General features: G+C 47.9%; 1 protein-coding gene across 13 annotated transcripts in view; it reads right to left on the reverse strand.

Annotated features, from left to right (window-relative positions):
- LOC101904071 (trichohyalin) overlaps window positions 1-25,533 on the reverse strand; it is a 48,402-nt gene that overhangs the window by 16,427 nt on the left and 6,442 nt on the right. For 12 of the 13 annotated variants that reach the window (XM_059883169.1, XM_059883171.1, XM_059883170.1 and 9 more), the window contains one exon: window positions 18,768-19,052. The gene's annotated coding sequence lies outside the window, so the exon portion shown is untranslated. Of the gene's footprint in view, window positions 1-10,773; window positions 11,528-18,767; window positions 19,053-25,533 lie in introns of those variants that run through there. The other variant, XM_024987409.2, reaches the window with a different exon arrangement.

Here is a 25,533-nt window from a genome sequence, read left to right on the forward strand (position 1 = left end):
TTCAAGGTACAAAGCCCCACTGGACTTCCCTGGTGGTCCAGTGGTTAAGACTCTCCACTGTAGAGAGCATGGATTGGATCCCTGGTTGGGGAACTAAGAACCCAACTGCCTTGCAATGAGCACCCCACCCCAACAAAAGCCCTAAACAAATGTTAGCTGTTGTAGTTATAACGTTCACCTCCGGTTGAGCCAGAGCAAGAAAGCTGGCCAGCTGCTGCCGTCAGGGCTGCACTGGACATGCGGGAACTGAGGGGCAAGTGTCCCTATGTGGCTCAGGAGAACTCTTGGATTTCCCGGTCCGGTCATAGCACGTAAAAATAAAAATAAAATGAGCCTGAAGGAAAGTGTGCAGGCATTCACTGGCTACTCTTTGAGGAAAGAATTTGTAATAAGTGATAAGAACTCCCTGGTAGTCTGGTGCTGGTGGTGGAAAGGAGGAGATGGATGAAAATGCTAAAGATCTTTGGTCCCCTTCACCTAGAGTTGTTTACTGATGTTCGGGCAAAATGCTTGGGGGCTGAGGCGGGTGGACCAAGGATGCCACACTCGTCATCTAAGGAGACTGGGAGAGGCTGGGTGGCGGCTCCGGTTAGATGGGTCCCCACCCTGCATGAGATGGGGGAAGCCATGGCTTGTGGGTGGAGATGGCGGGCACGCCCGTGAATCACAAGCCCCTCTTGTTCAGAACCAGGGAGCTGGCTCCTACAACGCCTCACAGCTTTCATGCAGGGTGGCCTCAAACATCCCCAAAGAGCACCACTTTCTTCATCCCACCAGAAGAAGGGGATTTACTGCTGACAAGCTTTCTAATACTGACCATGTTTGGAGACTTAGTCTTGTTTTCAGTATTCATTTTTATTTATTTGGCTGTGGCAAGTCTTAGCTGCAGCGTGTGGAATCATAGTTCCCCGACCAGGGATCGAACCCAGGCCTCCTGCCTTGGGAGCGCAGAGTCTTAGCCATGGGACCACCAGGGAGGTCCCTGGAGACTCCTTCTTGACTGTGCCTCCCCAAGTCCTCCAAATGAGGTGCTTCATCTTCACGCTTCTTTCCTTGTTTTTCAGCTCCTATTAGGATGCCTTTCTTTCTGTTCACGCCCTTTTCTTCTTTGGGGCCATTTTGGTTGCTGCTCCTCTCCTCGATGCTCAGTACCCCTCCTTCTCCCCTTGTCCACCTCTCCTCGATGCTCAGTACCCCTCCTTCTCCCCTTGTCCACCTCTCCTCGATGCTCAGTACCCCCCCTCTCCCCTTGTCCACCTCTCCTTGATGCTCAGTACCCCCCCTTTCTCCCCTTGTCCACCTCTCCTCGATGCTCAGTACCCCCCTTCTCCCCTTGTCCTCCTCTCCTCGATGCTCAGTACCCCCCTCTCCCCTTGTCCACCTCTCCTTGATGCTCAGTACCCCCCCTTCTCCCCTTGTCCACCTCTCCTCGATGCTCAGTACCCCCCTTCTCCCCTTGTCCACCTCTCCTCGATGCTCAGTACCCCCCCTTCTCCCCTTGTCCACCTCTCCTCGATGCTCAGTACCCCCCCTTCTCCCCTTGTCCACCTCTCCTCGATGCTCAGTACCCCCCTTCTCCCCTTGTCCACCTCTCCTCGATGCTCAGTACCCTCCTTCTCCCCTTGTCCACCTCTCCTCGATGCTCAGTACCCCTCCTTCTCCCCTTGTCCACCTCTCCTCGATGCTCAGTACCCCCTCCTTCTCCCCTTGTCCACTCCTCCCCTCGATGCTCAGTACCCCCCCTTCTCCCCTTGTCCACCTCTCCTCGATGCTCAGTACCCCCCCTTCTCCCCTTGTCCTCCTCTCCTCGATGCTCAGTACCCCCTCTCCCCTTGTCCACCTCTCCTCGATGCTCAGTACCCCCCCTTCTCCCCTTGTCCACCTCTCCTCGATGCTCAGTACCCCCCTTCTCCCCTTGTCCACCTCTCCTCGATGCTCAGTACCCCCCTTCTCCCCTTGTCCACCTCTCCTCGATGCTCAGTACCCCACCTTCTCCCCTTGTCCACCTCTCCTCGATGCTCAGTACTCCCCTCTCCCCCTTGTCCACCTCTCCTCGATGCTCAGTACCCCTCTTCTCCCCTTGTCCTCCTCTCCTCGATGCTCAGTACCCCTCCTTCTCCCCTTGTCCACCTCTCCCGATGCTCAAGTACCCCCTTCTCCCCTTGTCCCACCTTTCCTCGATGCTCAAGTACCCCCCCTTCTCCCCTTGTCCACCTCTCCTCGATGCTCAGTACCCCCCCTTCTCCCCTTGTCCACCTCTCCTCGATGCTCAGTACCCCCCCTTCTCCCCTCCCCCCCCCCCCCCCCCCCCCCTTGTCCACCTCTCCTCGATGCTCAGTACCCCCCCTTCTCCCCTTGTCCACCTCTCCTCGATGCTCAGTACCCCCCTTCTCCCCTTGTCCACCTCTCCTCGATGCTCAGTACCCCCCTTCTCCCCTTTCCCCCCCTCTCCCCCCCCCCCCTTGTCCACCTCTCCTCGATGCTCAGTACCCCCCTTCTCCCCCCCCCCCCCCCCCCCCCCCCTTGTCCACCTCTCCTCGATGCTCAGTACCTGCCCCCTCTGCTCAGTACCCCCCCCCCCCCCCCCTCGATGCTCGTCCCCCTTCTCCCCTTGTCCACCTCTCCTCGATGCTCAGTACCCCCCCTTCTCCCCTTGTCCACCTCTCCTCGATGCTCAGTACCCCTCCTTCTCCCCTTGTCCACCTCTCCTCGATGCTCAGTACCCCCCCTTCTCCCCTTGTCCACCTCTCCTCGATGCTCAGTACCCCCCCTTCTCCCCTTGTTCCACCTCTCCTCGACGCTCAGTACCCCCCTTCTCCCCTTGTCCACCTCTCCTCGATGCTCAGTACCCCTCCTTCTCCCCTTGTCCACCTCTCCTCGATGCTCAGTACCCCCCCTTCTCCCCTTGTCCACCTCTCCTCGATGCTCAGTACCCCCCCTTCTCCCCTTGTCCACCTCTCCTCGATGCTCAGTACCCCCCCTTCTCCCCTTGTCCTCCTCTCCTCGATGCTCAGTACCCCTCCTTCTCCCCTTGTCCACCTCTCCTCGATGCTCAGTACCCCTCCTTCTCCCCTTGTCCACCTCTCCTCGATGCTCAGTACCCCTCCTTCTCCCCTTGTCCACCTCTCCTCGATGCTCAGTACCCCTCCTTCTCCCCTTGTCCACCTCTCCTCGATGCTCAGTACCCCCCCTTCTCCCCTTGTCCTCCTCCCCTCGATGCTCAGTACCCCTCCTTCTCCCCTTGTCCACCTCTCCTCGATGCTCAGTACCCCCCTTCTCCCCTTGTCCACCTCTCCTCGATGCTCAGTACCCCTCCTTCTCCCCTTGTCCACCTCTCCTCGATGCTCAGTACCCCCCTTCTCCCCTTGTCCACCTCTCCTCGATGCTCAGTACCCCCCTTCTCCCCTTGTCCACCTCTCCTCGATGCTCAGTACCCCCCTTCTCCCCTTGTCCTCCTCTCCTCGATGCTCAGTACCCCTCCTTCTCCCCTTGTCCTCCTCTCCTCGATGCTCAGTACCCCCCTTCTCCCCTTGTCCACCTCTCCTCGATGCTCAGTACCCCCCTTCTCCCCTTGTCCACCTCTCCTCAATTCTCAGTACCCCTCCTTCTCCCCTTGTCCACCTCTCCTCGATGCTCAGTACCCCCTTCTCCCCTTGTCCACCTCTCTCTGGTTCTGGGTTCAGCCAGCACCTTCACCTGTGCTCTTCAGGTCACAGATCCTCGGAGTCACCCAATGCCTGAGCCACAGCACAGAGGACAACTGTGTGCTGAGGCTGTGCAGGCGGCCACTGGTCAGTGGGGGGAGGTGCCCCTTCCCCGGGTCCACCAAGCCTGAGGGTTCATGCGCATTTCTCCTTGCCCCCTCACTAGTCCCTTCCTCAATTATCCAACAAGTCATTTCAAATCCTTCTCTGACTTTTTCTCATGATACTCTTGCCAGCCCTACTTCCTGGCCCCCAGGCCCCTCCCCGATCTGATCTGCGGGAGCCTTGATGTATCCAGGCCTTGCTGGTGCCGACATGCCTAGACTGAAAGCTCCGCTCGGCTGTGCGGTTTCGCCTGGTGAACAGTCACAGCCTCTTGCCTCCGAGGCGGAAGCAGCGGGGAGAGACCGGCGAGGACCGTCCTGCACTCCTGCTCAGCTCGGCGGCCTCCCTCCTGTTCTAGGCTCTTCTAGGCCTTTTGTTTGTCCCCGCTATCCAGCCAAGTGCCAGGACGGAGTTTCTCCTGGTCTCCTTCATTCCTGAGAACCTCACCCCACTGTGTTTTTTTCTAATCTGAATCTCATTTCGAAATCTCCTGCCCAAGGGGTTTCCCGACACCTCCCAGTTTTGAATCAACCCGCTGTTTAGCGCACACCCAGATCGAAAATAGAGATGTCAGGGGGGCCTGGATCTGACACTACACCCTGAAGACACTCCTGTGCCCATGACAGCTGTTGGACAGGTTGCACCTGGACAAACAAATCTATTCTCACCTTATCTCCCATGAAAGAGGGAACCAAGTTGGCTCCAAGCTGCGAACAAGGCATGGCTAGAAGGCTGATGCCAACTCGGCCATATCCCTTCCCCAGGGGACACAGACGGGTGCTGTAACCAAGGGTCTGGCCTGCGTCTGGGCCATTCTCTCCAAGCAGCCCACGGAGCACTCTGCTCCGAAGTGTCCAGTCCCTCCCAGCTTAGCTCCCCTTCCCTGAGAGAAGGGGTGGATTTCTGGCCACAGAGATCCCGAGACAGGAGCAGCCGCAAGAACAAACACAGAGAAGTGGGTCAGTGTTTTGCACAAGTGAAAACGGGTTGTTCTCTGCATACAAAGGTGACCCACCACCTGCCTGGTAACCTGAGCCCTGAGCACTCCCTGCCACCAGCAAAGTGGCTCAGCCTGTGGTCCCAGCCGTGGGCTGTGCTTATTCTCTAGAGGAAGGAGTTTGAGGTTAAAACGGCAACCTGGGTTTCCGTATCGTGTCCTCGCCAATTTTATCTTTAATAGTCAAAGCCCCAGTTGTGCTTCTAATTCCCAGAGAGCCAGTCCCTTTGTCCAAGTGAGCAGAGTGACATGCAGACATCCAGCCAGCCTCTGAGGCTCTCGTCACCCTCTGACTGAGGCTGATGGTGCCAACCGGAACTAAGCCTTTCTCTCTGCTCCTGTAACTCGAGGCAAGCAAGCCCGCTCTTGGCGCATGGTGTCAACCCTATGTCATCTTGGTTCAGCGTAAAGCCTTCAAGGACTGGTGGCAACGACCCTACAGAGGAGAGGACTCTCCTGAGCCTCCCCCTGCCTCACGCGCCAGGGTCGGAGCCCAGCTCTCCTGGAAGGAGGGTCCTGACAGAAGGATGTGCTCCACGGCGAGGGGCTGGGAGCAAGGGCCCCATCTCCCTGAGCATGGCCTGGGTGGAACCTCGGCGATGGGAACTGTGGGTTGCGGACTTCACCAACATTTTCTTAAAACTCAGAACTGCTCAGCAGACAACCACACATATGCACACAAAAACACTTAAGTATTACTTGACATCAAAATGGCACATTTTGTTGGCAGAAACACAGGAGACATCCACTCATGACCGGCTCCCAGACTAGGGATTGAACCCTGGCTCAGGAGTGAAGGGCTTCCCTTGTGTGGCTCACCTGATAAAGAATCTGCCTGCAATGTGGGAGACCAGGGTTCAGTTCCTGGGTTGGGAAGATCCCCTGGAGAAGGGAAAGGCTTCCCACTCCAGTATTCTGGCCTAGAGAATTCCATGGACCGTATAGGCCATGGGGTTGCAGAGAGTCCGACATGACTGAGCGACTTTCACTTCACTTCAGCAGTGAGAGCACTTATTTCTAACCACTTGGTGGGGATTCTTTGTCTGCCTCCTTTCTAAGGCATTGGCCCATCACACCTTTCTCAATCCCCAGGGCAGAAGTTAGCCATTTTTTTCTGCTAAGAACTCCTTTTGGCCACCCAGTGAATGTTCTAGTCCTTTCTAGTGAGTCTAATTAACTAACATAACGAAACCTCTCCTTCTGTGGCCCTCCAGCTCCACCATCTGCTCTGTCTCCCTTTCTTCAAACAACTGCCAGGTTCCTCTCAACAGGGTTTAATGAGCTCCCACTGGACTCTGGGCTCACTTCTACAAACCCCCCGACCCCCACTGTCGCCAGAAGATTCCTGTGTCCTTGGGGCTCTCCTGAGGCTCCCGAGGACAGCTCCTGAGGCTGTCCTGGGCTCAGTGGTTCCTCCTCTGGGGATGCGGATTGAATCCTCATAAGAAACCCAGCTCCTTAAATGACCCAATCAAAAATGGGCCAAAGAACTAAACAGACATTTCTCCAAAGAAGACATAGAGATGGCTAACAAACACAAGAAAAGATGTTCAACATCACTCATTATCAGAGAAATGCAAATCAAAACCACAATGAGGTACCATCTCGTGCTGGTCAGAATGGCTGCTATCATAAAAGTCTACAAACAATAAATGCTGGAGAGGGTATGGAGATTAGGGAACCCTCTTACACTGTTGGTGGGAAGGCAAATTAGTACATCCACTGTGGAGAACAGTGTGGAGATTCCTTAAAAAACAGGAAATATAACTGCCATACGACACAGCAATCCCACTGCTGGGCATACACACCGAGGAAACCAGAATTGAAAGAGACACGTGTACCCCAATGTTCATCGAAGCGCTGTTTATAATAGCCAGGACATGGAAGCAACCTAGATGTCTATCAGCAGAAGAATGGATAAGAAAGCTGTGGTACATATACACAATGGAGTATTACTCAGCTATTAAAAAAGAACACATTTGAATCAGTTCTAATGAGGCGGATGAAACTGGAGCCTATTATACAGAGTGAAGTAAGCCAGAAAGAAAAAGACCAATACAGTATATTAACACATATATATAGAATTTAGGAAGATGGTAACAATGACCCTATATGTGAGACAGCAAAAGAGACATAGATATGAAGAACAGACTTTTGGACTCTGTAGGAGAAGGCGAGTATGGAATGATTTGAGAGGATAGCTTGAAACATGTATATTACCATATGTGAAACAGATAACCAGTCCAAGTTCGATGTATGAGACAGGGCCCTCAAAGCTAGTGCACTGGGACAACCCCCAGAAGGATGGGATGGAGGGGGGAGGTGGGAGAGGGGTTCGGGACCGGGGCATGTACACCCGTGGCTGATTCATGTAAATGTATGGCAAAAAACCACCACAATATTGTAAAGTAATTAGCCTACAATCAAAATAAATAAATTAATTAAAAAAAAAAAAAGAAACCCAGCTCCTCATGACCCATGAGGGAAGGTAGTCTGGGAGAGGCCTGACAGTCACAGACTACAGATTTAGTGAAGACACGACCCAGGGGGAGCTGGCGTGGGGAGGGCTGCCTGCCCAGCACAGGTGCCCTGCAGTCGCCCTCCCGCCGTAGCAGGCCACACTGTCACCAGCCCGGGAGGGACAACAGCATCTTGCTTATGAGGCCTGCAGTTTACCTCAATGGTCCCTGGTCCCCGGCCCCTGGCTGCCTAACTGGCTGTGCTGAGCGAGAGCCCCCAGGAAGGAGGGGTGTCCCTGTGCCCTCCCGCCAGAACTCTGGCCTCTACACACAAGGGAGTGGGGCTCACTGGTTCCCGGCTGCCTCATCCTTAAAAACACCTTGTCAACCTGCATCGGAGGAAACAATCTTCTCATTCTGCCTCCGTTTCTGGAACACTGGTGGGAACTGTGCGGCCTGGCAAGTCACGCAGGGGTGGCAGAGGGCTCACCTGACGAGGAGTCAAATCACCACTTATCCCACTTCTGGGGCTGAATGTCAAGGCCAAGGTCAGGAAGGCGCAATGCTGACCCACCCCACAGTACCACCCGGGGCCGTGTCCAGAGCATCTGCTCCTTGCTCTCCCGGCCTAGCCTCGAGGCCACAGAAGGAAGCCTGGACTGTGGAGATTCGTGAACTGACCCAAGTGCAACAGCGAGTCAGGCTGTGCTTTTCCTGAAATACTTCTAACTAACTACTTTACGACAAGTGTCTCATCGATCTGGCCAACAACCAAGGAAAGAAAGAAAAAAAGGAAAGGGAAGAAGAAGCCTTCTCATTTTATTGAAACAAAAGTGAATGGGGGGACATCCCTGGTGATCCAGTAGCTAAGACTCCGTGCTTCCAAGGCAGGGGGCCCAGGTTCGATCCCTGGTCAGGGAACTAGATCCCAGTGCAGCCAAATAAATTAAAAAAAAATTTAAGTGAATGGGGAGGGGGAGCTTTGGGGTGAACCAGGAAGCCAACGAAAACGTGTAAACAAATTCAAAAATCCTGACCCTGGCCCCAGGGCCACAGCAAATCAGATAGTTGAGGGTGTGCATGTGTGTGTATGTGTCTGAGAGAGAGAGAGAGAAAGAGAAATGGAGAGAGGGAGGCACGGGTCCTCTACTCTGGTCTCTGACAGTTCAGACTGACCCCAAAAGATGGGCTGAATTTGACCCCTCTATGCTCCCACCCCCGCCTTCCCCAAACTTTGTAAATAATAGAGACGCTCACTAGAGTAATTAGAAGTAAAAAACTGTCAGCCAAGTGGTTTAAGAAGGTGTGGCTGGAAGCATTCTGTGTGTTTTCTCTAAAGGAGGACTGTGTAGACAGTCAAACGTGCGAGTTTAATAAGCTTATAAACTTGGAGTGACTCCACATCTTACAGTGAGGTCTGGGGTTCAACTACGTCACCTGTGAAGTCAGAGGCGGCTGTGGGCTTCTCCTCCCTGAACGTGGCCTCCAAAGTCTGCGCTCAGGGATTCTGCCTCAGTCTATCTTTTTACCTGTGTAACTGACCCAAACAATTCAGCCCCTGGTGTTTTTGCAGAGGGAGGTAACAACTCCTGGTATTCAGAGATGTTTTTCTGATGTCCTATCTCTTTCCTCCCCTCCTTAGTCTGCCCTGAGCTACCTGAAATAGCTCAATCAGCGCTGATCTCCTTCAGGAACTTACATGCTTCCTAGGAGAGACGGGGACTTGTCCTGGATAACTCCGACAAATCCGCAAGGTGCTCAAGTTCCAGGCACTCTAATCTCAGTAATCACTGTTTACTATAGTGCTTTTCTGGCCTCTTCTACCTACGGTATTTCTAAACATTAATTTAATTGAACTTAAAAGATACTGTGCATAATGGGCCATAATTGGGCAAGCAGATCCTGTCAACGGTATCCTGCTGACGGGCACGTGTAGAGCAGGAAACCACACTGTCAGCAGGACTGTCCCATGCGTGACTCTGAGCCCCAAACAGCCACAGCCTTGGGGCTCCCCCTGAGGGAGGCACACGCGGGTAACGTCACTCATCTGGGGCCTCGCTGCCCCGCTGGATCTAAAGGTGCTCTCCCTTTCCAGGCAGTTTGTTCTGCGGAACTCACACTTGGGCTGCCCCTTCAATATTTCACTCTCTTTCTGGCACATGCCAGCCTGGACAAGAAGACAGAGCAAGTCTGTAGCTGAATACCTTGTCAGCTCTTTTTACAGAGCACTGCTAATATTCAGGGCGTACTGTCCCCATCATGGAACTATCTGTTAACAGATGGACAGACTCCTAACCAGGGCCGCCACATATACTCTGACTTACGCCCTTGGTTCCACTCCTTTTGAAGATTATTTGGGTGGGGGCTTCCCTGGTGGCTCAGTGGTAAAGAATCCGCCTGCCAGTGCAGAGCAACTAAGCCCAGGCTCCCCAACTACTGAGCCGGTGTCTAGAGCCTGGGAGCCGCAACGACGGAGCCCACTGCAATGAGAAGCCCACGCACCCAAACAAAGAGTAGTCACTGCAACCAGAGAAAGCACATGCAGCAACAAAGACCCAGCACAGCCATGAATAAGTAAATGACAGGAGGAAATGATATTTATTTTAAAAGATTATTTAGAGGGAATGCTTCACTGGCCGATAATGCAGATTTGTTCTCCTTATGCCCCCAAGCTGGACGCTGGGATGTGACCCAACAGCCTGAGCCTCCTCTTTGCATCGGTGTTTTTCAGATTCTGTCATTCTCGTGAGTTTTCCTTTGAGAATATAACTAAGACTGGACTCGCTTGGCAGTCCAGGGGTTAAGACTCTGCCTTCCAGTGCAGAGGGTGGGGTTTCAATCACTTGCCCAGAAACTAAGATCCCACATGCCGCAGGGTACAACCAGAAACTGTAAACAAACAAGTAAATAAAACTCGTTTTTAAAAAACGTAATTTGTAAAAAGAAGACGCATATAACGAAGACAAAAGAGGTGCCCCAATCCTGTGGATGCTGCATGAGTGAGTAAAAACTTTAAGATGAGGGAATTGAGGAGAAACCTCATAACATCCTAAGGACTCTTGGTGCAAAAGTTACCAAAGCCACTCTCTCACTCCCACAGCAGCCGGAGACACAGACCTGCCCTTCCCCAGGCTGACTGAGCTGGACTAGATAGGCATCAAAGAGCTGTGCTGCCTCCCTCCCAACTGAATCAGTGTCCAAGCTACTGCCTCCCTGGACTCTTCTGAAATATCACCAAGCAGAAGTCCTTTTGAGGGGTGATCACAACCTTCGGGAAGCCTGGCACCACCCAAGAGTGCTGCCCCAATCTCTCTGTCTTTGGCAGATTCACAGGAGGACTCAGGAAAGGGGGGTGTCCTGGAAGGTAGCAGCCCAGGTGCGAGTGAGGAACTGTGCCCGGGGGGCAAGGAGACGGGCTGAGAAAGAAGGCGCTTCCAGAGACGCTGCTGCACACACAGGTCTGAGCTGGAGGGCAGAACTAGAAACTGAATGATGAAATAGAAACACATTCTTAGTGGTGATCAAACTCCCAGATTAAACCCGCTTTATTTCTTTTTAAAAAAATACATCTCTGTAGCATCTGTTTGCCTCTGGGCATGTGAAACTTGCCTTCTCTCTTCCTGTTCAGTCCTCTTCCAGAGGCAAGAGGGGTGAGAAGCGTCACATTCTGATTTGGCACCAGATGGGGTCAGGAGCGGATGGATCGTTCTCCTTATAAATGCATCAAATCTGACCAATCAACACGTGGGTCTGACAATCACTAAGTGTTTTAAACAAGAACCCACAGCAGTGAGGAGCTCTAAAAGGCCACAGCCTCTGCTTTGAGGTGCTTCTGTGGGACTGATCATGCCAGCCTGGCTACACCTGGCTTTATGCACCTGCCCTGACTTCTGCACAGGTCAGGGTTTTCTAAATGGAGATCTCAGCCCTTCCTGACTCACTGGTAATCAGACCCTTTGTTTTCATTTAAGACGTCCTCCACTGGTAACAGCTTTGGATAGTTATCCTCTGGTTTTTCTATCCTCCCACCTACTTACATCCTCCAGAAGAGTCTCATATTTAAATAAGTCCAAGCATGAATCTCTGGTAAAGAGAAGACTATTCCTGTAAAAAAGGGTACGTCTTCCCGGGTTTGCGTGCCTCAGCTGGGACTGCTGACACAAATAATTCTTTTTTTCTAGAACTGATCTCCATTGTATCTTCCATTTTCTTTTCATCTTTGATTTTTTTTTAATCACCAAAGAAGAGGTTTGTTGCCTAAACTGAAAAAAAAAAAACAGGTTGATAACCAATTTGTGTCTTGTTGAATCAAAAATTCTTTAAGGTCCTACAAATGCAGGTGATTATTACCAAAAGACTTGCATTACAAGGGAAGTGGAGGAATTCTGCAGGGAGCTTACGGCCTGGGTAAGGTCATTCCTGAGCAGGTAACAACTGTTTCACAGTGCTGCTCACAGGCCTCGCTGATGGCCACATTTTCAGAACTGAGAATTGGTGGCAGTCTGATGTGCCCAGCAAAAGGCCAGGGTCTTCTGCCTCAGAAACTGAGATTGTCCCAAAAGCTGATGCCATATGGCTTCCCCCAGCACAGCTCAAAGAAGCCTTTCTCTGCTGCACTCAGTAGGTGAACGCAGGGATCTCGCAGTCGTTTCACCCCTCAATTTCCTCCCACTGCCCGCTCTTTTTGGTAAACCAGAGTTTATCACGTTGAAGAAAGCAAAGGTTCAAACAATCCTCCAAACTGACCTATCCACAATTTTCATTTTTTCCCCCACCAAATCAGCCCCTTCCCCTTTAAAAAAAGAGAGGTCAGCAGAACATGAGCATAGCTCCGCCTACTGATGATTCCTGGCAGGACCTGTTACTGCTCTGTATAAGGCTGGCACTTTCCAGATTAAAAAGCAATTCTTCCAAAACCGCAGTCCAAAAGCTATTAGGACCCGGACTTTGGACAAATGCCATAGGTGACAGTCCCGGGCATCTTCCAGAGACAGGAGGAAAAAGACCCACTAGAAGAAATCTTCAATGATCGCATAGAAAAGCGAAGTAAAATGTTGGAACCTGTTCAGCCACCCTACTTCAGTTAGAAGGTAGTTTTTAAAAACATTAGGAAAGCGAAACTAGCTGTGGGTGGGGTAGAAATGTTGCCAGGTCATCCCGCCTAAAAAAAAAACCCCACGATTGTGCCTACATGACAGACGTGCGGCGGTGGCACCATGGTGGCACCGCTGTACCACGTGGCCACGGGGACCACGCTAGCATTTTCTGTGGCTCCTGCCCAGGGGGCTATTCCCCATGTTTTGGTGACCACTAGCTCATCACTTGAGGTGACTGGGTTACTGATTTGTTATTCCACAGCGTGATTAGGAAACAATCATCTAGGAAAACACAGATGCACACATCAGTGTGTAAGAGAAGGCCCGAGGGTGCGAGGGCTTGCTGGGTCAGGCGTCTTGGTGCGAGGGTGGGCGGGGAGGGGGCAGGAGGGCAGGACCCCAGGGAGGTACGGCCAGGAGACTCCGAGGCAAGCCCAGCAGCGCCTTCTCCTGGAAGTCTGGGAGCACGCCATCTGGGCCGGGTGGATACGGACCAACCCGGCGAGAGCGCGCAGGCCTTCTTCCAACCAGATGCACGACTGCCCTCTACTGGACACAATGCTTTTCAGCTTTGCCGGACAGCCGGCTAAAGGGAAACATTGGCTATACGGCCCGCCAGGTGGCTTTAGGCAGGACCTTTTAAGTTTCAGTTTCCACATCTATAAAATGGGAGTGGTCGGTAACAATATCTGGCCTTGCAAAGGGCTGTTATCAGGAGGAAATGAAGTACCACTGTGTTCTACCCCTGCCTGCCGTTCTGCTCTCTGCCCTGACAAGATCCAGGTCACTTTCCTGAGGTGACCTTTCTCTCCAGTGTCTTTGAACCAAGGGCACAATCATAAAAACCACTTAGTCATAGTATTCTAAGCTCTAGTAGCTAGTGGCACCTCACTTCTGGTAGCTTTAATAACTTCACAAATGCTTTAAGTGTAATTCTGGAAGCACTTAAAAAAAAAAGCTTTTATCATGATTTAAATCAATTTTCTGATACTTTATGCTGCTCCTGCTGCTGCTAAGTCGCTTCAGTCGTGTCCGACTCTGTGCGACCCCATAGACGGCAGCCCACCAGGCTCCCCCATCCCTGGGATTCTCTTTATGGTTAGTGTCTAAATCCTCCACTGGATTATGAGTCCCCTAACTTCGGGGACCTGTGTGCCTTCCGTATTACCCGTACCTACCAGCACAACACATGTGTGATAAATATCTATTGAATAAACACATAGATGACTCATAAGAATTGGGGAAGGCCAGCCAGAAAGGGCACAGTCAGATATGGCGGAGCGGGGTGGGGGGGGGGGGGGTGGAAATCCTTTTTCAAGAGTGCTAACAGGGACTCCCCTGGTAGTTCAGTGGCTAAGACTTCATGCTCCCAACGCAGGGGACCTAGGCTTGAACCCTGGCTGGGGAACAATATCTCACATAGGACAGCTAAAGATCCTGCATGACACAGCTGAAAAAGAAAAGAAAAGGAAAAAAAAGATCCCACATGCAGCAACAAAAATTCAGGATCTCCCATGCCACAGCTAAGATCCAGCACAGTCAAATAAATTAATTACAAATTTAAAAAAAGAGAGGTGACAACCTAATATTAAAAATGAGAGACTTCCCAGCTGGTCCAGTGGCTAAAACTCTGCTCGCCCAACACAGCAGCCCCCGGTTCAATCCCTGGTCAGGGAACTAGATCCCACATGCTGCAACTGAAGATCCTGCATGCTGCAACGAAGACTCCTGTGCAGCCAAATAATTTTTTTTTTTTACAAATGAAAGGGCAGGGTGATGAAAAAATTTCAGAACTAAATAGAGGTAATGGTTGCACAATCACGTGAAGACACTAAATTTCACTGGATCATACATTTTAAAATGGTTAATTATACGTTATGTGGATTTCACCTCAATAATAAAAAAAAGAAAGGGCAGAATCGTAAATAATTATGATCCATGATGATTTAGACATTCTACAAATATTTGATGAAGTCAATATAAAGAGAATAACTTTGATACAGGGCTTGATGGTTTACATAAATGTCTCCGCGTAAATGATTCATCAGTGCCTCTCAACTGGCCCATGGACTTGCCCAGGAGGAAACCAAGGAGCCCGGATGTTCCCACAGTGACTTCCTATTCCTCAGACGAGCTAGGAGCGCTCACCACTGGGGGGCGCTGTCCCCTCGGCCTCCTACCTGAAAAGGACTTCCTCCAATCAGTCGCTTCTCTCTCACCCCTTTCTGGGCCTGACTTGGAGAGTCAACTCATCAGAAAGGCCTTCCCTAACGACTTTCTCTGAAAAACACAGTCCAGCCACTCCCCTCTGTCATTCTCTCTCTGCTACCCTTCTTGGTTTTTCTTCGAAATTCTTAGCTCATATTACATATGGACACAGGTTTTCTGTCTCCTTCCACAACAAGATAAGCAACAGAACAGGAATATTTGTCAGTTTTGTTTTCAGTTACAATCCTGACTTCTGGAATAGTGCCTGATAGGTGCTGAAGAAATACTTGTCAAAGAATGAAGAAGTAGTAGAATTTTACCAAGAACCTGTCTGGACCCTTGGGGGAGTTTAGGCTTCATAGGTGATACTACTGAAATGAAATTACAATGTGTGTGTGCTCAGTCGTGTCGGACTCTCTATGACCCCATGGACTGTAGCGTTCCAGGCTCCTCTGTGGGAATCTCCAGGCAAGAAAACTGGAGTGGGTTTCCATTTCCTTCTCCAGGGGATCTTCCTGACCCAGGAATTGAACCTGGGTCTCTTTCGTCTCCTGTGTTGACAGGTGGATTCTTTACCACTGAGCCAATTATAATGTGACTGAGATAAAGTGCCAGTTGTTTCAGCACTGTGATGAAATGCCCGTTGTTTGTGAATGAGTCGCTGTGTATTCCTCTTGTCCCCAAGGGCGCGGCACCTGTCTGTTGTGTCCCTGGCTCAGCATGGTGCCAACCACCTAATACGGGCATTTGTCTATACGATATCAACAAAACATGGTGGATTCCAGGTGATACTGCCAAGAATGGAAGAACTGACCACAACACACATCCAGGTCCCACCCTGGGCGTGCACACCGGGGTACCAGGGGTGGAGAATTTCTGAGGAAGAGAGGAAGGAGAATGTGCTGGGCAGGGGTCAGAGTCCAAGGAGCACCAGAGGGTGACCTTGAAAGCCTTAATTACTCAGCATAGAAATAGCTCCTGAGACCAAATTGATCTTCAGTGCAAACCTTGTAAGATTAATTTGGGCCCACTAGGGGGAAGATCCCAGGGCAGACCTCTTAAGAGTTGGGTCAGGGTGGTCTGACAACACGATAACCCTTGCAAGATGGACAATGAACCTCTGAGACCCAGTGGCCATCCCAGAGGAGTGCCCAGTGGCCTCTGAGAAATCCGTGTCCAGGAGCAGCAGCCGCCACCTTCCTCCAGTCCCTGAGTCAGGCAGGCAAGCACGGGGGAAAACCCTCTGGGGTAGCATTCAGCACACAGATCAGGAGCCCAACTCCTAAAGCTCTGCTGTCTTCTCTCTTCCTTGCACCTGTTTGAACCTGTGTCTCAAGTGCAGTTTACAAACTGCAGACAATCTCACACAAACATAAAATCTATCATTTGTCCAAACTGGCGGCTGCCGTGGCCCTTGTTACATCTTAGATGGAACAAAATAGTTAACGTGGACAGATACCTGTTTGTCATCCTGTGCCTCACATTCTAACTAAATGGAACAGAAACATGTTTCAACCTTTAGTAAATTGCAAAAACCTTTAAAAAATGTTCTGAACTTGAATTTCTACAGAGAATTCCAAGCTATGTAAGCTATGACACACACACATGTATTTTCTCCAAAAACGTCCTTATAATATGTTCAAAGTTCACAGCTTAAAATTCCAGCAGGGACTTCCCTGGTGGTCCAGTGGTTAAGACTTAAGCAGTGGGTAATGGGTTCGATCCCTGATCGGGGAGCTGAGATCCCACATGCCTCACAGCCAAAAAACCAAAACATTAAATAGAAGCAATATTGTAACAAATTCAATAAAAACTTTGAAAATGGTCCACAGCAAAAAAAAAAAAAAACTTAAAAAAATTCAAGTAAATTAATCAATTACAAAACAAATTAAACACACAAAAAAATCACAACATGATTTGTATAATTCCCATTACTTTGGCCATTTTCCAAGGGGTGACTGACACTTCATTTTAGTGGGTGTTGCTTCGAGGAACTGGGACCATTGACCTTTGGCCTGTACGTAAACCTCCTCCTTGTGGGCGCTCAAGCATGGGTGGGTATTTAGTTTTTCTCAATTCCCACAGCACGAAAGAAAAAACAAACAAAGCAAAACGCATTACTGTTTTTATCTTATATTCCCTAACATTCGAAAGAGTATTTGGCCATCAGTTGGAGGCCTGGGCTTGACATGAGATCAAATGAACAGGCACAGCCTGGTGTCAAACTGAACCAGCAAACTTGAGCATCTGCAAAGGGGGGCAGGGACCCAGGCAGGCTGGAGGGCTCTGGTCAGCAGCAGAGCGCCGGCCACAGCCAAAGGGAAGGCAGACAGGCAGCAAGAGTTGCTCTATGGGCCCGGGCGGCCAGAGCTTCTTACTTTTCAGGAAAAACCAGAAACCCAGGTTTTAATAGGAATTCTATTTTTAAACATTAGCAATTAGTTCTAAAAACTGCTTTCAGAATATTCTATGGGCCAAGCGACTGTCCTTGCAGTCCTGTGGTTAAGATCTTGCCTGTCAATGCAGGGGATGTGGGTTCGATCCCTGGTTAGGGAGCTCAGATCCCACATGTCACAAGGCCCCTCCCCCAAAAATCAAAACATAAAACTGAACCAGTATTGCCACAAATTCAACAGACTTTAAAACTAGTCACATAAAAAAAAACTTTTGAAAAGTTGTTTGGAAAAAAAATATTCTATGGGCCAAGCAGTACACATCTGTGGCCTAATATGGCCCTCGGGCAGCCTGGCTGTGAATCTGGGGAGCCTGAATCTGCCACTCATTAACCATGCCTGGTGGTTGCTTTCCTCCCTTCCCTTGGGTTCACATCCTTGGATTCAAAGTGATATACCTGCCTAGTCACTTTGACCACTCCAGGGCCCAACTTCCTCATCTATAAAACGCAGATAATAACATAACTCCTCTCATATGGCGATTATGGGAGAAAAGGAGATACTGCAGGCAAAGAATCTACCTGCAAAGTAGGCATTTGGTGAAAGACATCAGCGATGATTAGTTGTAAGCCTGGTGTCTCCCTCATCACCATCATTCATAATTAATCAGCAAATTCTGTCAAATAGGACCTATCCTTCTTGTTTTCATCCCCACTTTCTGTGCCTTAGTTTACATCTCGTCCTCTCACTCCTGAACTGTTCATTCCAGTGATCCAGTGAACGGACCTCCTGCACTACTGAGCAGGGGACTCTGTGCCAGGGACCCACGCAGTGTCCCGCTGTGACCCACTCCCATGCTGCTCCCAGCGGACTCAATCTCTCTGCTCAGCAAATGATGAAAAGCAAAGACATGCTGGAGTCTTTTTCCCTGTCACCTACAGAACAAAGGCCAGTTTCCTTATTCTTGCACGCAAGGCTCCCCCCAGCCCCAGCTCGCCTCCTCCCAGTCTCTGTAACCCTCTCTCTGTTCCAGCTACACCAAACTACTTTTTTCACCTTTTCCCAAGTGAGTCACGTGGTCTCTGGTCATCACACACTGGCAACACTATTCTTCCTGCTTAGAGTGTTTGTTCTCCTCTTCTCACCCAATGTCAACCCCTTCTCACCCCGCTAAGTCCAGCCCCAAGTGGTCATCACCTTGAAGCCTTCTGGGATCACCTCTCTAACCAGCCAGCCTGCCTCCTCTGCATTCCCCACCAGACAGAGTACATAGGTCCCTTCAAGTCCTCTCTCAGTGTGTGGCAACTGGTTTACTGCGGCATCTCTCTCAGCATGAGATGGACAGGAAGCTGAGGGCAAGACCTGGTCCCTTATATTTCTTGCATTTCCATCTAGCACGTTGGTGAGTGTTCAGTGTTGGCCGAATGAACTAATGGGACCAAGAGGGCATTGAACAAAAGCCATACAATAATGCCACTTTTATACAACTTGTTAGAAACAGGGATCTTGGACTTCCCTGGTAGTCTGGTGGTTAAGACTCCAAGCTGCCACTACAGGGGGCGTGGGTTCAAACCCCTGTCAGGGAAGTTCCGACTGTTGCAATTTGTGGCCAAAAAGGAAAAGAAAAAAGACAGACAGAAACAGGGATCTTTGGGAAAATGCAAAGAAAGAATAATAAAAACATATAAAATCACCCAAGAGCCCACAATTCCCTGTAATGTGCACATTTTGGTTAAGTTTAGTAAAAAATATATATATTATATACAGTTCTAGCTACTCAGATGATTGAAAATATCTGCACTTACACAAGGTGATGTCACGGTGTCTTGATCTTCACTTTTTCTTTCTGTGGTCTCAGTGGAATGCATCTCATATTCCAGGAGAAAATGTAATTCAGCCAAAGAACAAGTTTGATGATTTAGTTCACAATTTGTATACTGCGAAGCGCAGTCTGAGAGGTTCACATAACGGTAGACTGTCCGTCTTGACCGGGTGCCGGTGCAGGCCTCTTAGGAGAGGGGCAACAGCTTCTCTACACTCAGGTATCACCAGAGGAGGCCCAGAGTGCTTGATCTTGGGGAGGCAGAGGTCTGAGAAAGAAAATAAACATCATTGTCTTTTGGCATTTATGTTCTTAAAAACTTGCCTCTGGGGGGGAAAAAAAAAACTTGCCTCTGAAGTGCTCATTCAACAAGCATTCACTGGGACTTCCCTGGTGGTCCAGTGGTTAAGATTCCATTCTTCCACTGCAGGGGGCACAGGTTCGATCCCTGGTCCAGGAACTAAGATCCCACATGCCACATGGCATGGCCAAAAAATAATAATAATTTTTTAAAAACAAGCATTCATTGAATGAATGGACAGGTGGCTCCACAACCTTGCTCCCTGACTCCCAGCCAAAATGGCAGACCATGCTGTGAAAGGCTAGGAGAACAGGTTGTCGGGCTCAGCTAGCAAGAGCAGAAGCAATTCAGCACAACAGTTTCCCACGAAGGTCTGGGTTCAGGCTGCCTTGACTCTGGGCCTGGCACAGGCAGTTTCTAGTTAAGTAGAGCTGAGAGATTGACAGTTCTTATCTCAAAGGGTTGTTGGAAAGATTAGATGACAGAGAATATGTTAAGTGCTCAGTACAGTACCTACGAGATTATTTTGATTATTATAAGAATTCAGGCAATGTTAGCTATCCTCATTTGCTAAGAAGATCCTACTAATAGGTTTGAGCCTTCTGTAGTATATCTCTACAGCTCTGTCCACACCCAATATCTCTATTTTATTGCCTTAACTATGAGATCAGAGTTCCTAGAGAATGCAAGAAACAGCAAGCTATAAACTTCCAACCAGGGACTTTCCGGGTGGTCCAGTGATTAAGACTCTGTGCTTCCACTGCAGGGGGCGAGGGCTTGATCCCTAAGCTAAGGGATCAGGGAACTAAGATCTCACATTTTGTGTGGTGTGGCCAAAAAAATAAACTTCTGACTGATAAATAAGCAGAAATAATGGATCCAAGGAGAAGAAAACAGGCCACATATACCACACACCTGGTTGGGTACAGCGACTCAAGCATAAAATAGATCTGGACCCTTGGTGGCCAGGGACGTATGAATAACAAAGAGGCATGCCTTCACATTACTAGGGGAAATTCCACACCTCTGCGAGCCTAGACAAGTGTGGAATGACATTTTCAGGAATTCAAGGCTTCAAAAAATCTGAGATATTCTAAGGAACAGCGTAAATTATTCCAGCAATTTCTCAATAGGTGTTAAATAGTATTGAGACAAGTCAAGTCAGTGAATGTGAAGGACTGATTCACACAGCACCTACATGCTGAGTACCTGTGATGCGCTGGTTAGAGAGTGGACTGGAACAGGTACCCAACAGACACACGTTGATACCCTCTGGAGCTTACATTCTAGTGGAGAGAGACAGTAAACAACCACAGAGGGGAAACTGATTCAGATGAATGCTCCAGAGAAAGATGGAGAAGGATATGGCAACCCACTCCTGTGTTCTCCAGTATGTCTGGAGAATTCCATGGATGGAGAGGCCTGGTGGGCTACAGTCCATGGGGGTTGCAAAGAGTCGGACACAACTGAGCGACTATCACTCATTTCAGAGAAAGAAATCAGGGCCGAAAGCCTCAGTTTGGAGCATACAAGAACTGTAGCTGATAGAGGATCCGGGTAAGTGACGCAATCAGATAAATCCAGAATGTTGGCCAACTATGAGAATATGGGCCAGAGACTTCCCTTGTGGTCCAGTGGCTAAGGGTCTGCACTCCCAGTGCAGGGGGCCTGGGTTCGACCCCTGGTGGGGGAACTAGATCACACATGCCACAATTCAAACCCGGCACAGCCAAATAAATGATCTGAAAAAAAAAAGTTAAAAAAAAGAATAGCCTTGCAATGCAAGGCATGCGGGTTCCATCCCTGGTCAGGGAACTAAGATCCCACACGCTGCAGAGTGACTAAGCCCAGCGCACTGAACCTGCGGAGCCTGTGCGTGCTGGAGCTCACGCACCACAACTGGAGAGTCAGTGTGTCACGAGGAGGGATCCTGCACGACCCAACAAAGACCCGACGCAGCCAAACAAATAAATACATGTTAAAGAAAAAAAAGAATATAGGCCAAATTAGTTAAAAAGTTATCAGAGTTGTTAAAAAACAAAAGAAGTGGGAGATTAATGTAAATTTAAAAGAGTTAACAATCACATTCAACATATAAACCTTGCTTGGATCCTAGGCCAAGGGAAAAAAATTATAAAGTATATTTTGGGAACAAGGAAGGACTTTGGAATACAGGCTGAATGTTAGATGATATTAGGGAATTATTCTTAATTTTTAATTTATTAAATTAAAAAATTTTAATTTACTTAGGTATTATGAATATGTAGGATAATGTTTCTATTCTTAGTAGATACATACTGAAATACATAGTGTGCTGTGTGCGCGCAGTCGCTCAGTCATGTTCAACTCTGTGACCTCATGGACTGTAGCCTGCCAGGCCCCCTGTCCATGGAATTCTCCAGTCAAGAATCCCGGAGTAGGTTGCTATTTCCTATTCCAGGGGATCTTCCTGAACCACGCATCGATCCTTGCATCTCCTTCACTGGTAGGTGAATTCTTTACCACTGCACCATCTGGGAAGCCCCAAAATATATATAGAAAAGGCAAATAGGGCAACCAGTACCTTCTGAATCTAGAAATGTTCTATTGCCTATCGCTCTAATCATTAACTTTTCTGTATATATTAAAATGTCCAATATAGAAAAACTGGATAAAAAGGAATGGAGAAGGACTCAGTCATGTCTGACTCTTTGTGACCCCGTGGACCATACAGTCCATGGAATTCTCCAGGTCAGAATACTGGAGTGGGTAAACTTATCCCTTCTCCCGGGGATCTTCCCAACCCAGGGATCAAACCCAGGTCTCCAGCAATGCAGGATTCTTTACCAGCTGAGCCACAAGGGAAGCCTGAGAACACTGGAGAGGACAGACTATCTTTTCTCCAGGAGATCTTCCTGACCCAGGAATTGAACTGGGGTCTCCTGCATTGCAGGCGGATTCTTTACCAACCGAGCTATCAGGGAAGCCCAATCATTAACTTTTCTGTATATATTAAAATGTTCAGTGTAGACAAACATGATAAAAAGAAGTGGAGAAGGACTTCCCTGGTAGTCCAGTGGTGAAGAATCCACTTGCCAGTGCAGGGGATTTGGGTTAAATCCCTGTTTCGGGATGATTCCATGGGCTGAGGGGCAACTAAGCCTGTGTACCACAACTACTGAGCCTGTACACCTGGAGCCTGTGCTCTGCAACAAGGGAAGTCGCTGCAACGAGAAGCCTGTGCACCACAGCTAGAGTGGCCCATGCTTGGCGCAACTAGAGAAAGACTGCGTGCAGCAGCGAAGACTCAGCACACGCACACAAAACAAAACAAAACAAAAACTAAAAAAAAAAAAAAATATATATATATATATATATAAGGAATGGAGGAGAAGTAACATAGATAACTTTTTGGAGGAGTTTAGCTGTGAAGGGAGTGTATTAGTTTTCTAGAGCTTGCTGTAAGAGATTACGATAAACTGAGTGGCTTAAAAGGACAGAAACATACTCTCTCACAGTTCTAGGGGCCAGAAGTCCAAAATTAAGGAATTGGCAGAGGCCACCTCCCTGCAGAGGTTGTAGCAAAGAACCCGGGCTGTGCCCCCCACCTCTGGGGCTTAGCCCCGCCTCACTCCAGCCTCTGCCTCTGGAGTCACATTGCCTCCTCCACTTCTGCCTGTGTTTGATCTCTTTCTGTCTCTCTCTTATAAGGACACTTGTGCTGGCCTATCAGGCTCACCCAGATTATCCAGAATAAGTTCCCCCTCTCAAGATCTTTAACTTAATCACATCTTTCACCATATAAAGTAACGTACGTTCTTCTGCCACATGGGCGATAATCACAGGTTCCTGGGATTAGGAAAGGAATGTATCTTTGGAGGGCCACTTTTGTGCCTAGCATAGGAAGAAAGAAAATGCAACAGTATCTAGAGAGGAATGTGGGGCCATGAAAGGTTTTGTTTTTAAGATGAGAGAAAAGATCGCACGTTTACAATAACTGGTTTGAGACATTTTGCTGTACACGGCAGTAACACTACAACAGTTCAGTTGATTTGTTCATTGTGTTAGTCACTCACACACAGGAGAATTCATAGAGAAAACAGCAAGGCCATCATCTAAAAGTCTACAAATAATAAATGCTCGAGAGGGAACTCCCCTATGGTGCTGGTGGGAGTATAAATTGGTACAGCCACTATAGAGGTTGCTCAGAAAACTAAAAATAGAGTTACCATATGATTCTGTAATTCCATTCCTGGGCATCTATCTGGAGAAAACTATAATTCAAAAAGATACCTACAGAAGGTCACTACATAATGATCAAAGGATCAATCCAAGAAGAAGATATAACAATTATAAATATATATGCACCCAACACGGGAGCACCACAGTACGTAAGACAAATGCTAACAAGTATGAAAGGAGAAATTAACAATAACACAATAATAGTGGGAGACTTTAATACCCCACTCACACCTATGGATAGATCAACTAAACAGAAAATTAACAAGGAAACACAAACTTTAAACGATACAATAGACCAGTTAGACCTAATTGATATCTATAGGTCATTTCATCCCAAAACAATGAATTTCACCTTTTTCTCAAGCGCACATGGAACCTTCTCCAGGATAGATCACATCCTGGGCCATAAAGCTAGCCTTGGTAAATTCAAAAAAATAGAAATCATTCCAAGCATTTTTTCTGACCACAATGCAGTAAGATTAGATCTCAATTACAGGAGAAAAACTATTAAAAATTCCAACATATGGAGGCTGAACAACACGCTGCTGAATAACCAACAAATCACAGAAGAAATCAAAAAAGAAATCAAAATTTGCATAGAAACAAATGAAAATGAAAACACAACAACCCAAAACCTGTGGGACACTTTAAAAGCAGTCCTAAGGGGAAAGTTCATAGCAATACAGGCACACCTCAAGAAACAAGAAAAAAGTCAAATAAATAACCTAACTCTACACCTAAAGCAACTAGAAAAGGAAGAAATGAAGAACCCCAGGGTTAGTAGAAGGAAAGAAATCTTAAAAATTAGAGCAGAAATAAATGCAAAAGAAACAAAAGAGACCATAGCAAAAATCAACAAAACCAAAAGCTGGTTCTTTGAAAGGATAAATAAAATTGACAAACCATTAGCCAGACTCATCAAGAAACAAAGGGAGAAAAATCAAATCAACAAAATTAGAAACGAAAATGGAGAGATCACAACAGACAACACAGAAATACAAAGGATCATAAGAGACTACTATCAACAATTATATGCCAATAAAATGGACAACGTGGAAGAAATGGACAAATTCTTAGAAAAGTACAACTTTCCAAAACTGGACCAGGAAGAAATAGAAAATCTTAACAGACCCATCACAAGCATGGAAATTGAAACTGTAATCAAAAATCTTCCAGCAAACAAAAGCCCCGGTCCAGACGGCTTCACAGCTGAATTCTACCAAAAATTTAGAGAAGAGCTAACACCTATCCTGCTCAAACTCTTCCAGAAAATTGCAGAGGAAGGTAAACTTCCAAACTCATTCTATGAGGCCACCATCACCCTAATACCAAAACCTGACGAAGATCCCACAAAAAAAGAAAACTACAGGCCAATATCACTGATGAACTTAGATGCAAAAATCCTTAACAAAATTCTAGCCATCAGAATCCAACAACACATTAAAAAGATCATACACCATGATCAAGTGGGCTTTATCCCGGGGATGCAAGGATTCTTCAATATCCGAAAATCAATCAATGTAATACACCACATTAACAAATTGAAAAATAAAAACCATATGATTATCTCAATAGATGCAGAGAAAGCCTTTGACAAAATTCAACATCCATTTATGATAAAAACTCTCCAGAAAGCAGGAATAGAAGGAACATACCTCAACATAATAAAAGCTATATATGACAAACCCACAGCAAACATTATCCTCAATGGTGAAAAATTGAAAGCATTTCCTCTAAAGTCAGGAACAAGACAAGGGTGCCCACTTTCACCTTTACTATTCAACATAGTTTTGGAAGTTTTGGCCACAGCAATCAGAGCAGAAAAAGAAATAAAAGGAATCCAAATTGGAAAAGAAGAAGTAAAACTCTCACTATTTGCAGATGACATGATCCTCTACATAGAAAACCCTAAAGAGTCCACCAGAAAATTACTAGAAATAATCAATGACTACAGTAAAGTTGCAGGATATAAAATCAACACACAGAAATCCCTTGCATTCCTATACACTAATAATGAGAAAACAGAAAGAGAAATTAAGGAAACAATTCCATTCACCATTGCAATGGAAAGAATAAAATACTTAGGAATATATCTACCTAAAGAAACTAAAGACCTATATATAGAAAACTATAAAACACTGGTGAAAGAAATCAAAGAGGACACTAATAGATGGAGAAATATACCATGTTCATGGATTGGAAGAATCAATATAGTGAAAATGAGTAT

This window comes from Bos taurus, chromosome 29 (genome assembly GCF_002263795.3).
Source record: "Bos taurus isolate L1 Dominette 01449 registration number 42190680 breed Hereford chromosome 29, ARS-UCD2.0, whole genome shotgun sequence".
Lineage (NCBI taxonomy): Eukaryota > Metazoa > Chordata > Mammalia > Artiodactyla > Bovidae > Bos > Bos taurus.